Genomic DNA, 16,242 nt, shown 5'->3' with positions numbered 1-16,242 from the left:
CATACAATATACCGATATCACCAGATTTAGTTGCAAACGAAGTTGCCACCTTTACCCGTCCATGGAGGACAACTTGTTGGCACAGCGTATAAACTTTTCGCTGTGAGCCGAAATATTTGGTGGGAATCCACCTCATGCCCGATGGCTACATATAGACATCACTCTACTGTTAGTTTTGATGGATAGCGTGAAGAGGAAATTGAAAGCGGAATTTGAAGGATTATCGGACTCGTGTTGTTGATACTAGAACACTTAGACACAGCATTTCGACTACCCTTGGTTACGTCACAACACCAGACATCTCTACCATACCACATATCACAGAACTAGAGAACGGAGATCCTACCACGACCAATAGACTGGGGTACAGTAGTTATATTTTACTTGTACTAAAGGAAGCATTTGTAGAAAACGGGAACAGGAATCCGTATACCCAGATAGTCTACATTTACCACTTTCACACGTCCGTCCTTTCATTCCCAAGAGGAAGCTATCCATTAGCAGTGTCAGAACCAATATGAATTTACTAAACATTTGTAAATTCACTCACTTCCAAACTCCCATCCTACATGACAGAAACGATGGATTCCCCCTGGCATTCATTAGCGAGGGTGGGGCACATATCAGTTAAAATTAGGAAGTTTGTTTATGTGAAATACATCAATATTAGAAAGAAATGTATGAGAGTTAATTACAAAATACTAACCACATTCAACGAAGTCTGTACCAGTAAAAAATCTATACTTACATATCATATACATTAACTTTCAAAGTACAAACATTCTATACCAGTAATTACAACAGTACACACATTCTATATATCAGTAACTACTACAGTACACACATTATATACCAGTAACTACAGTACACACGTTTTGTACCAGTAACTACAGTACACACATTCTATATATCAGTAACTACTACAGTACACACATTATATACCAGTAACTACAGTACACACGTTTTCTACCATTAACTACAGTACACACATTATATACCAGTAACTACAGTACACACATTCTATACCAGTAACTACTACAGTACACACATTATATACCAGTAACTACTACAGTACACGCATTCTATACCAGTAACTACAGTACATACATTATATACCAGTACCTACAGTACATACATTATATACCAGTAACTACAGTACACACATTCTATACCAGTAACTACAGTACACACATTCTATACCAGTAACTACAGTACAAACATTCTATACCAGTAACTACAGTACACACATTCTATACCAGTAACTACAGTACACACATTATATACCAGTAACTACAGTACACAAATTCTATACCAGTAACTACAGTACACACATTATATACCAGTAACTACAGTACACACATTCTATACCAGTAACTACAGTACACACATTATATACCAGTAACTACACTACACACATTATATACCAGTAACTACAGTACACACATTCTATACCAGTTACTTCTACAGTACACACATTCTATACCAGTAACTACTACAGTACACAAATTCTATACCAGTAACTACAGTACACACATTATATACCAGTAACTACAGTACACACATTATATACCAGTAACTACAGTACACACATTCTATACCAGTAATTACAGTACACATATTATATAAAAGTAACTACAGTACACACATTATATACCAGTAACTACAGTACACACATTCTATACCAGTAACTACTACAGTACACACATTCTATACCAGTAACTACTACAGTACACACATTATATACCAGTAACTACTACAGTACACACATTCTATACCAGTAACTACAGTACACACATTATATACCAGTAACTACAGTACACACATTCTATACCAGTAACTACAGTACACACATTATATACCAGTAACTATAGTACACACATTCTATACCAGTAACTACAGTTCACACATTCTATACCAGTAACTACTACAGTACACACATTATATACCAGTAACTACAGTACACACATTCTATACCAGTAACTACAGTACACACATTCTATACCAGTAACTACAGTACACACATTATATACCAGTAACTACTACAGTACACACATTCTATACCAGTAACTACAGTACACACATTATATACCAGTAACTACTACAGTACACACATTCTATATCAGTAACTACAGTACACACATTCTACACCAGTAACTACTACAGTACACACATTCTATACCAGTAACTACTATAGTACACACATTATATACCAGTAACTACAGTACATACATTCTATACCAGTAACTACAGTACACACATTCTATACCAGTAACTACTATAGTACACACATTATATACCAGTAACTACAGTACATACATTCTATACCAGTAACTACAGTACACACATTATATACCAGTAACTACAGTACACATATTCTATACCAGTAAATATAGTACATTCATTCTATACAAGTAACTACAGTACACACATTATATACCAGTAACTACAGTACACACATTCTATACCAATAACTACAGTACACACATTCTATACCAGTAACTACAGTACACACATTATATACCAGTAACTACAGTACATACATTATATACCAGTAACTACAGTACATACATTCTATACCAGTAACTACAGTACACACATTATATACCAGTAACTACAGTACACACATTCTATACCAGTAACTACAGTACACACATTATATACCAGTAACTACAGTACATACATTATATACCAGTAACTACAGTACACACATTATATACCAGCAGCTACAGTACACACATTCTATACACGTAACTACAGTACACACATTCTATATATCAGTAACTACAGTACACACATTCTATATATCAGTAACTACAGTACACACATTCTATATATCAGTAACTACAGTACACACATTCTATATATCAGTAACTACAGTACACACATTCTATATATCAGTAACTACAGTACACACATTCTATACCAGTAACTACAGTCCACACATTCTATACCAGTAACTACAGTACACACATTATATACCAGTAACTACTACAGTACACACATTCTATACCAGTAACTACAGTACACACATTATATACCAGTAACTACAGAACACACATTCTATATCAGTAACTACTACAGTACACACATTCTATACCAGTAACTACTACAGTACACACATTCTATACAAGTAACTACAGTACACACATTCTATACCAGTAACTACAGTACACACATTCTATACCAGTAACTACAGTACACATATTATATACTAGTAACTACAGTACACACATTCTATACCAGTAACTACTATAGTACACACATTCTATACCAGTAACTACTACAGTACACACATTCTATACCAGTAACTACAGAACACACATTCTATATCAGTAACTACAGTACACACATTCTATACCAGTAACTACTACAGTACACACATTCTATACCAGTAACTACAGTACACACATTATATACCAGTAACTACAGAACACACATTATATACCAGTAACTACAGTACACACATTCTATACCAGTAACTACAGTACAAACATTATATACCAGTAACTACAGTACACACATTCTATACCAGTAATTACAGTACACATATTATATACTAGTAACTACAGTACACACATTCTATACCAGTAACTACTATAGTACACACATTATATACCAGTAACTACAGTACATACATTCTATACCAGTAACTACAGTACACACATTATATACCAGTAACTACAGTACACACATTCTATACCAGTAACTACTACAGTACACACATTCTATACCAGTAACTACAGTACACACATTATATACCAGTAATTACAGTACACATATTATATACCAGTAACTACAGTACACACATTGTTTACCAGTAACTACAGTACACACATTCTATACCAGTAACTACTATAGTACACACATTATATACCAGTAACTACAGTACATACATTCTATACCAGTAACTACAGTACACACATCATATACCAGTAACTACAGTACACACATTCTATGCCAGTAACTATAGTACATACATTCTATACCAGTAACTACAGTACACACATTATATACCAGTAACTACAGTACACACATTCTATACCAATACCTACAGTACACACATTCTATACCAGTAACTACAGTACACACATTCTATACCAGTAATTACAGTACACATATTATATATCAGTAACTACAGTACACACATTCTATACCAGTAACTACTATAGTACACACATTATATACCAGTAACTACAGTACATACATTCTATACCAGTAACTACAGTACACACATTATATACCAGTAACTACAGTACACACATTCTATACCAGTAACTACAGTACACACATTATATACCAGTAACTACAGTACATACATTATATACCAGTAACTACAGTACACACATTATATACCAGTAACTACAGTACACACATTCTATACACGTAACTACAGTACACACATTCTATATATCAGTAACTACAGTACACACATTCTATATATCAGTAACTACAGTACACACATTCTATACCAGTAACTACAGTCCACACATTCTATACCAGTAACTACAGTACACACATTATATGCCAGTAACTACTACAGTACACACATTCTATACCAGTAATTACAGTACACACATTATATACCAGTAACTACAGAACACACATTCTATATCAGTAACTACAGTACACACATTCTATACCAGTAACTACTACAGTACACACATTCTATACCAGTAACTACAGTACAAACATTATATACCAGTAACTACAGTACACACATTCTATACCAGTAACTACAGTACACATATTATATACCAGTAACTACAGTACACACATTCTATACCAGTAACTACTATAGTACACACATTATATACCAGTATCTACAGTACATACATTCTATACCAGTAACTACAGTACACACATTCTATACCAGTAACTACTATAGTACACACATTATATACCAGTAACTACAGTACATACATTCTTTATCAGTAACTACAGTACACACATTATATACCAGTAACTACAGTACACACATTCTATACCAGTAACTATAGTACATACATTCTATACCAGTAACTACAGTACACACATTATATACCAGTAACTACAGTACAGACATTCTATACCAGTAACTACAGTACACACATTATATACCAGTAACTACAGTACACACATTCTATACCAGTAATTACAGTACACATATTATATACCAGTAACTACAGTACACACATTCTATACCAGTAACTACTATAGTACACACATTATATACCAGTAACTACAGTACATACATTATATACCAGTAACTACAGTACACACATTATATACCAGTAACTACAGTACACACATTCTATACCAGTAACTACAATACACACATTATATACCAGTAACTACAGTACATACATTATATACCAGTAACTACAGTACACACATTATATACCAGCAGCTACAGTACACACATTCTATACACGTAACTACAGTACACACATTCTATATATCATTAACTACAGTACACACATTCTATATATCAGTAACTACAGTACACACATTATATACCAGTAACTACTACAGTGCACACATTCTATACCAGTAACTACAGTACACACATTATATACCAATAACTACAGTACACACATTCTATACCAGTAACTACTACAGTACACACATTCTATACCAGTAACTACTACAGTACACACATTATATACCAGTAACTACAGTACACACATTCTATACCAGTAACTACAGTACACACATTATATACCAGTAACTACAGTACACACATTCTATACCAGTAACTTCAGTACACACATTCTATACCAGTAACTTCTACAGTACACACATAATATACCAGTAACTACTACAGTACACACATTCTATACCAGTAACTACAGTACATACATTCTATACCAGTATCTACAGTACACGCATTCTATACCAGTAACTACAGTACAGAAATTATATACCAGTAACTACAGTACACACATTATATACCAGTAACTACAGTACACACATTATATACCAGTAACTACAGTACATACATTATATACCAGTAACTACAGTACACGCATTATATACCAGTAACTACAGTACACGCATTCTATACCAGTAACTACAGTACACACATTGTATACCAGTAACTACAGTACATACATTATATACCAGTAACTACAGTACACACATTATATACAAGTAACTACTACAGTACACACATTATATACCAGTAACTACAGTACACACATTATATACCAGTAACTACAGTACACACATTCTATACCAGTAACTACTACAGTACACACATTATATACCAGTAATTACAGTACACACATTCTATACCAGTAATTACAACAGTACATACATTATATACCAGTAACTACAGTACACACATTCTATACCAGTAACTACAGTACACACATTCTATACCAGTAACTTCTACAGTACACACATTATATACCAGTAACTACAGTACACACATTATATACCAGTAACTACACTACACACATTCTATACCAGTGACTACTACAGTACACACATTATATACCAGTAACTACAGTACACACATTCTATACCAGTAACTACAGTACACACATTATATACCAGTAACTACAGTACACGCATTCTATACCAGTAACTACAGTACACACATTATATACCAGTAACTACAGTACATACATTATATACCAGTAACTACAGTACACACATTATATACCAGTAACTACAGTACATACATTCTATACCAGTAACTACAGTACACACATGATATACCAGTAACTACAGTACACACATTCTATACCAGTAACTACAGTGCACACATTATATACCAGTAACTACTACAGTACACACATTCTATACCAGTAACTACTACAGTACACACATTCTATACCAGTAACTACCAAAGTACACACATTCTATACCAGTAACTACAGTACAAACATTATATACCAGTAACTACAGTACACACATTATATACCAGTAACTACAATACACACATTCTATACCAGTAACTACAGTACACACATTCTATACCAGTAACTACAGTACACACATTATATACCAGTAACTACAGTACACACATTATATACCAGTAACTACAGTACACACATTCTATACCAGTAACTACAGTACACACATTATATACCAGTAACTACAGTACACACATTATATACCAGTAACTACAGTACACACATTCTATACCAGTAATTACAGTACACATATTATATAAAAGTAACTACAGTACACATATTATATACCAGTAACTACAGTACACACATTCTATACCAGTAACTACTACAGTACACACATTCTATACCAGTAACTACTACAGTACACACATTATATACCAGTAACTACTACAGTACACACATTCTATACCAGTAACTACAGTACACACATTATATACCAGTAACTACAGTACACACATTATATACCAGTAACTACAGTACACACATTCTATACCAGTAACTACAGTACACACATTATATACCAGTAACTACAGTACACACATTCTATACCAGTAACTACAGTACACACATTCTATACCAGTAACTACTACAGTACACACATTATATACCAGTAACTACAGTACACACATTCTATACCAGTAATAACAACAATACACACATTATATACCAGTAACTACAGTACACACATTCTATACCAGTAACTACAGTACACACATTCTATACCAGTAACTACTACAGTACACACATTATATACCAGTAACTACTACAGTACACACATTCTATACCAGTAACTACAGTACACACATTCTATACCAGTAATTACAACAATACACACATTATATACCAGTAACTACAGTACACACATTCTATACCAGTAACTACAGTACACACATTCTATACCAGTAACTACTACAGTACACACATTATATACCAGTAACTACAGTACACACATTCTATACCAGTAACTACAGTACACACATTCTATACCAGTAACTACAGTACACACATTCTATACCAGTAACTACAATACATACATTCTATACCAGTATCTACAGTACACGCATTCTATACCAGTAACTACAGTACACACATTATATACCAGTAACTACAGTACACACATTATATACCAGTAACTACAGTACACACATTATATACCAGTAACTACAGTACATACATTATATACCAGTAACTACAGTACACGCATTCTATACCAGTAACTACAGTACACGCATTCTATACCAGTAACTACAGTACACACATTGTATACCAGTAACTACAATACACACATTATATACCAGTAACTACAGTACACACATTCTATACCAGTAACTACAGTACACACATTCTATACCAGTAACTACTACAGTACACACATTATATACCAGTAACTACAGTACACACATTCTATACCAGTAACTGCAGTACATACATTCTATACCAGTAACTACAGTACACACATTCTATACCAGTAACTACAATACATACATTCTATACCAGTATCTACAGTACACGCATTCTATACCAGTAACTACAGTACACACATTATATACCAGTAACTACAGTACACACATTATATACCAGTAACTACAGTACACACATTATATACCAGTAACTACAGTACATACATTATATACCAGTAACTACAGTACACGCATTCTATACCAGTAACTACAGTACACGCATTCTATACCAGTAACTACAGTACACACATTGTATACCAGTAACTACAGTACATACATTATATACCAGTAACTACAGTACACACATTATATACCAGTAACTACTACAGTACACACATTATATACGAGTAACTACAGTACACACATTATATACCAGTAACTACAGTACACACATTCTATACCAGTAACTATTACAGTACACACATTATATACCAGTAATTACAGTACACACATTCTATACCAGTAATTACAACAGTACATACATTATATACCAGTAACTACAGTACACACATTCTATACCAGTAACTACAGTACACACATTCTATACCAGTAACTTCTACAGTACACACATTATATACCAGCAACTACAGTACACACATTATATACCAGTAACTACAGTACACACATTCTATACCAGTAACTACTACAGTACACACATTATATACCAGTAACTACAGTACACACATTCTATATACCAGTAACTACAGTACACACATTATATACCAGTAACTACAGTACACGCATTCTATACCAGTAACTACAGTACACACATTATATACCAGTAACTACAGTACATACATTATATACCAGTAACTACAGTACACACATTATATACCAGTAACTACAGTACACACATTCTATACCAGTAACTACAGTACACACATTCTATACCAGTAACTACAGTACACACATTATATACCAGTAACTACTACAGTACACACATTCTATACCAGTAACTACTACAGTACACACATTCTATACCAGTAACTACTACAGTACATACATTATATACCAGTAACTATAGTACACACATTCTATACCAGTAACTACAGTACACACATTCTATACCAGTAACTACAGTACATACATTATATACCAGTAACTACAGTACACACATTCTATACCAGTAACTACAGTACACACATTCTATACCAGTAACTACGTACACACATTATATACCAGTATCCACAGTACACACATTATTTAAGAAATAATTAACGATGACTCGTGTATTGGCGCAGCCTTCGTTATTAATTTAATTGCAAAATATCCTCGTCCTCGTTGTATATCCTGCAACAATACACGAGTCAAAGTTGATTATTTCTATTCTACCATGTACTGTTTAGCTCTGAGATTGACCTCTTTCTAATAGAAAAACAGCAAAGAAACCCCGGGAAAACCTTGTAATTTATTTCTTGAGTATTGCATTATTTGTTGATGAAATATACATTTCTTTACAGGCACTACAGTACTACGATCAAGAGCATCTACAATATGGCATTGATTATGAAAATTTAAAAAAAGGGATAAAGAAAAGAGAAAAAAAAGAAAAGAAAAAGAAAAAAAAGGAGGGGGGGGGGGGGGGGGGGGGGGGGGGGGGCTCCATAGGATTCGAACTCGCGTCGTGATAAAAATTTAATGAAAGACTAACCCATTAGCCCAACTCGGCTGTTGAAACTGATAAGAAATAAGTGAATATTAGATATATAAAGTTGTAACAGCCGTGACTCACGAGCGTGTAATATTGGCACGAGCGTGTATTATTGGAAAATAATACATGGTTTTAAACCAATCAAAACTGGCGTTGCAAACCAAACATGGTAGAAATACCAGTAACTACAGTACATACGTTCTATATTACATGTAGTAACTACAGTACACACATTCTATATCAGTAACTACAGTACACACATTCTATATCAGTAAGATTTTTTTTTTCACGTGTATTACATTTTTATATTGAAGTTACTAGATAGTAGTATAATGTAGTGTTTGAGATGATATACCACAATGTTCATTGTCTTTCCAACGACGTTTCAATTTTCTTGTTCCTGAATGGTGTGTTCTGTCCCGCGTATAAAAATAATGGATGTATTTACTATAATTCTATATTTACATCTACAATTAATCTTCTTGTTTGAAATTAGATCTAAGGTTACTTTATCATTTACACATATCTGTGTACATGTACATATTATCTAAATATTAATTACATAACACGTATCCTTCGCTTTATTGCGGACAAAGAGACACAACTCCTGACTACACAACACGAATGAGATTATCATCGGAATTCAGAAAAACTTTCATTATGATGTGGGATCCATCTTTCAAACCTTTTTAAAATCGATCGTCGTGAGAAAACGCAAATCTTGTTTCCTAATTGAATTGACAATCTAATGTCAGGGCCATACAGGTGTGTCTATGTAAATCTTTCATCATCTCGATACATGCTTTCTGTTCTGACCACGAGACTAGAATGGCTATCTACGTACTACGCTTTATTAAGCTGGGTCTAATTCTGAAAGGAACACTATTAACCGACTTCTAGTACTTCAGATTTTTTCGTAAGAAAATGCCTATCGTTAAAATATTTTACTTTCAGTCCGTCATTAGTTTCTGGCGTGTGAAGCGAATAAGTTTTCCCACGTGGTCTATGTCTAAATCTTCATTTGATTAAGAATCATGTTTTTGTAAAGTTTGTATGTACGTTTTGCCTTTTTCTCGATTAAGATTAAGAATCACGTTTGCGTAGTTTGTATTACAAGTTTTGTATCAAGTTGTTCTTGAAACAAAAGTGAAACTAGACATTAAATACGTACAATACACTAGTCTACGTTCTAGTACTTTCTCATAAAGCCTGAATATTTCTACGCCGTTAATACAGCGGATTGCAGATGGATTATAACTTCAGTTTGATCATTTACATATCGATATACGACCACTGTTAATTCTCAAGAAGAAATACAAAAAATTGATATACCATAATGTAGCATCTGATAATGCATATTTACATATGCAGCTGCAAAATTTAAAATAATGATAATTTGAATTTGAATTTAAGTGAACGAGATGTATTTCATTGTTCCAAGTGTATGTACTAGTGTAATCTCGGTATTGGTGTAATAGGGTTATTTTTAATAAAGTGTTTGATATTTGTGAAATGTATACATGTATATGTGTGATAATTATTAATAAAATATAATAAATATGTAAGGTATTTATTATTGAGGTATAAGGCCCTCGCGACCTTTTACCTGCGTCCGTGCATATATATATATTCGTTACCGGCGATCCCGTGCGCGTGTTTGTATATTGGTATGTGTATGTCTTTGTACCTGTGAGTATATTTCACTGACGAACGTGACATGTGACTGTAACAAAGTTGTTTGATTGGTTGAAAGTTCTTATCTGTGGTTTTAGTCTTTGTTTCTTTGTGTTTCGGGACATTTGAATTTCGACGTCATTGAAGCCGGAGCTACAAAATGTAGGTCTTCGAATTCATCTGTCACCATATAGAGTCGTATTCCTGTATTGGTAAGTTTGATATCTTTCTTTAGTTGTTTTGCCCTGTTCCTGTTTCTGTAAGAATGATATTTGAAAGTTATAAGTGATAAGATCATGTTTTCCATATTTTTAATACTTTGAATAAATATACGTATATGTACTGTACACGGTTATCGTACAGCAGAGATATTTTTTATAAATGTAATAGTGTTCATATTGAAACCTATTGTACAAGTGTGAAAACTATACTTTATTATTGTAGTTTACATCTGTTGTGCGGTATATGACGGTCATGGAAGTGAGCAGTGTTAAGCCTCACGTTGATGCACTATACGTGTTGTAAGTGTGTGATTTTATATTACCAAGTAATCGTCATTATCTGTGATATTTTATCGTGTTAACGTTGTGTTGGAAATATTATTCATTTATATGTAATTGTACGCGTGAACTATTGTTGTATGACAGATGTATGGTTTGTGAATGAAATAAATTATGTTTTATTTATGTATGTTTCAGAACGTGGGTTTTTGAGTAATAATAAAACCTTTGAAATCAAACGAACCCAGCGGCATTGTCATCATTTTAAGACATATTACACCCCGCTACAAATGGCGCCCATGTAGGGACTACTCCGTTAGACTGAGGGTCCGGAGACCGGAGGGTTTGCACTTGCCTGACGTGATCGTCGAATTCCAGTTTGGTCCGGAACTTTTGCACCCGGAACTTTTCAGTATGGCACTATGGGAAGGTCACACCGATATGTGAAACCGGATGTTGATGGTGGCACACATGTGAATGGACTTACGTTTTCATTTCGAACTAAATTGAACTTTATGACGGGAAAGGATATTATTCAGTGACTCATTCATTATAGCATGGATGATTTATGTGTTTATTCGTGTATTCTATTTGGAATTTAGTGTTGTCATGTGTTTATTCCTGTATTATTCGTAAAATGTGTGGATCTGAATCGTGAATCTGAATGTGAGCATGGAAACTTCTACCTGTACCTGCCCTGCTTACCCGCTGTAGAAAGGTTAGTATCTTTGTATACTTAGTAAATCTTTTGCTGCATTGGTTCTTTATTTATCGGTTTATCTATTCTTAGTTGGGTAGTTGATATTTTGCACTGACCAAGACACATTAACTGACATTACACTGTCGTGACTTCCATGTGATTATTATTTGTCGTTCAATCTCAGTGTTTGTGTTTATATGTTGAACTGCTGCGCTTGCGACACGCTTTTCTTTTCTGTTCGGAGTTTTCGGTTTTCGCGTAATACCCTGTAATCTAGATTGATTTACTTTAGTTTGTGTGTTATGTCAATTTGTTTTTTTATCAATGCCATCTAGACACATGCTTGCTTATATATGTAATTAGATTATCTTGTTGATTATTGTCTTGACATTGGTGAGTTATTTGCCCTTGATAGATTAGCTATTGATTATTTCCCTTTGCATAGTACTTGATTCTGTATATCTTTGAATCTATGAGTTTTTCTTTCAGATTTTGTGGATTTTCTTTCATTTAATTGATTTATTCGGTGTTAGAATTTATTGCTTTAGGTGTTTATACTTAGAAATATTTGTCGCTTTGACATTGTTTGTATCTTTTTGCATTTCAGATATTTTGTGGTTGTTTATTTTTGTGAATTTCAGACACCTTGTAGGCTTTAGACTAGCTCTATTAATTTGAACCGTGTTTGCGTTTTCATTTCTTTTTCAATTTCAGCTTTGATTTTCAGATAAATTTGGACTTTGATTTATTGCTAGTGTTTATTTTCCTATACACATTTATATAATATTTTCTTGTGTATTATTACCTGTGTTTGGACTTTGATGAATTTTCTGTATTTATTTTTGATTTTCAGCTTATTTGGACTTTAAAATTTTCTTGAATTTATTTCCAGTTATCGGCATATTTGGACTTTGTTAGGTTTTTTTTTGCAGTATTGGCTCTCATTTTTCACATTGGACTTCATGATTATATTACTTGTATTATTGTGCTTGTGTACTCTGTGTAATACTTCAACTATGGCGGATGCTGGGAAGCAAGCTGAACATTTGATGGAGGCTTTAGCAGCTATGAACCTTAAACCAGATCTAGAATCTAAGGATACTGCAGCTCAGTGGTTAACTGATCTTTTAGCGGGAGGAGCTAAAGCCAAGGTTGTGAAGCGTGAACCGATCCTCGATCTTTCCCAGGTGTTACAAGATCATCGAGATGATACAGTACCATCCAGCACACATAATACTTCATATTATGTGCCGAAGATTTCCATATTTTCAGGATCTCCACAAGTCCCTCATGGAGAGGTACCGTTTGAGCAATGGATCTATGAGGTTGAGATGTTACAACGAGATGGAATTTACAAGGATCAGGCTATTTTCCAAGCCGTGAGAAGATCTTTAAGAGGTGAAGCAGCAAATACAGCTAGAAGAATGGGATCTTCAGTTGCATTACAACAGGTGTTGGATAAGATGACTGGAAACTATGGAAACATTGCTGCTGCAGAGGATTTGCTTGCCAAATTTTATTCTGCTAAACAAGAAGATTCAGAGAGTGTGACATCTTGGGCCAGTAGACTTGAAGATATTTTGGATAGAGCTAAAACCCGATGTGAGCTTACCCAATCTCAGGTCACAGAGATGTTACGGACTAAGTTTTGGCGTGGACTTAAGAAGTCGCTACGTGATGTTACTGGTCACAAGTTTGATACTATTCAGGACTATGACAAACTTCGCATTGCTGTTAGGCAGATAGAGCAGGCCGACGCCTCACCAGAGAAGCCTAAACCTGTTAAGGTTGCCATACCACACAACGAGGACATTAAAGAAATGAAGGCTTTGGTAAAGGACCTTACGACTGAGATGTCTAAGCTGAAACAGGATTTAGTATCCTTACAGAAGAATAGGGAGTCAGGCCATGGTTGTCCACCTGCACGTGGATCTTATAAGGTACCTCAGGACTATAGGAGGCAGGACAAACCTTATAGAGGAGATAGTGATAGACCAGTATGCTGGAGATGTGGACAGCCAGGACACATCAAACGAGATTGTCGAGTGAATTTAGATCACAGCAGAAAGTCTTTAAACGCTCGGACGCCTACAGGCCTGGGGCACCAGTAGGCAGGATTGGACAACAGAGCCCTATCATGCAAGATGATCATGATGATACCGGTACAGCACTGGTTGGAGATTGCAGTGAGGAACAGTTAAAGATTTCTGGGGTGAATACTACCGCATTGTTGGATACTGGTTCAGCGGTCAGCACTGTTAGTCGTAACTTCTACGACAGTCATTTGAGCCATTTACCACTTCATTCTTTAAACGATGTTTTAGATATTGAGTGTGCTGGGGGAGAGGCATTGCCATATGATGGTTTTATACAGGCCGAGATAGAGACTACAATTGAGGGCCACAATACACCTTTACCAGGACTTCTATTGGTTGTACCAGACACCAGATATAATTCTAAGGTACCAATTCTAGTGGGGACCAACATATTGATGGATATCATGGACTCCTGTAAGCAAGTTTGTGGTGATAAGTTGATGAAAGGATCCTCACTCTCGACGCCTTGGTATATTACATTCAGATGCATTGCATTGCGTCAACAGAATTTGATTCGGAAAAAATTCTGTCTTGGTGTAGTAAAGAGTGCTGAAGGTACTGCAATTCAAGTTAAGCCCAATAGTCAAGTTACTATTAATGGCTATGTTGATCATCAAGTCGAGCATACACCCACCAGTGCTTACCTTACAACATCGAAGGAGTCGACATTAGTCGATGATTTGGATATATCGCCCAGTCTTATTCAGTACCATTATAGAGGAAATGGCGTTGTTCCTGTGACCATATCTAACATCACTGCCAGGAATGTTACCATACAGCCTCGTGCGGTGCTTTGTGAGATTCAGCCAGTGAAGGTCGAAGGATGTTTGCAAGATGTGGACACATCTGATGATACTGATGATTCTGTAGGCACGGATATGGAAGCCTTGATGCGACAGATGAAGTTTGATGATAGATTGTCTGAAGAGGAGTTTACAATTAGTAAACAGATGATTTCCAGTTTCCCCGATATATTTTCTAAAGGGGATATGGATCTTGGACACTCTAATGCTGTTCATCACCGTATTGAGCTCACAGATGAAGTGCCATTTAAACAACGCCATCGTCGTATTCCTCCTGCTATGCTCAGTGAAGTGCGTGATCACCTACATCAACTTTTGGACATAGGAGTTATTCGTCGCTCTCATTCACCTTGGGCCTCTGCAGTTGTATTGGTACGGAAGAAGGACGGACGACTGCGGATGTGCATCGACTACCGTCAGTTGAATCTTAGGACTGTAAAGGATTCTTATGCTCTTCCT

General features: G+C 35.0%; 1 long non-coding RNA gene across 2 annotated transcripts; it reads left to right on the top strand.

Moving 5' to 3' along the window:
• The first annotated feature begins 11,490 nt into the window (after positions 1–11,490).
• On the top strand, positions 11,491–12,427 carry LOC117339058. Of its 2 annotated transcripts, XR_004535054.1 has the most exons (3): positions 11,491–11,896; positions 12,129–12,205; positions 12,383–12,427. It is a non-coding gene; the product is annotated as an uncharacterized LOC117339058 (long non-coding RNA). The 2 variants fall into 2 exon arrangements; XR_004535053.1 differs by having other exon boundaries at positions 11,491–12,205.
• The last annotated feature ends 3,815 nt before the right edge of the window (positions 12,428–16,242 follow it).

The sequence above is a fragment of the Pecten maximus genome, chromosome 12 (assembly GCF_902652985.1).
Source record: "Pecten maximus chromosome 12, xPecMax1.1, whole genome shotgun sequence".
Lineage (NCBI taxonomy): Eukaryota > Metazoa > Mollusca > Bivalvia > Pectinida > Pectinidae > Pecten > Pecten maximus.
Note: the sequence above shows the minus strand (reverse complement) of the source record. Positions and strands in the feature narration are given on the sequence as shown.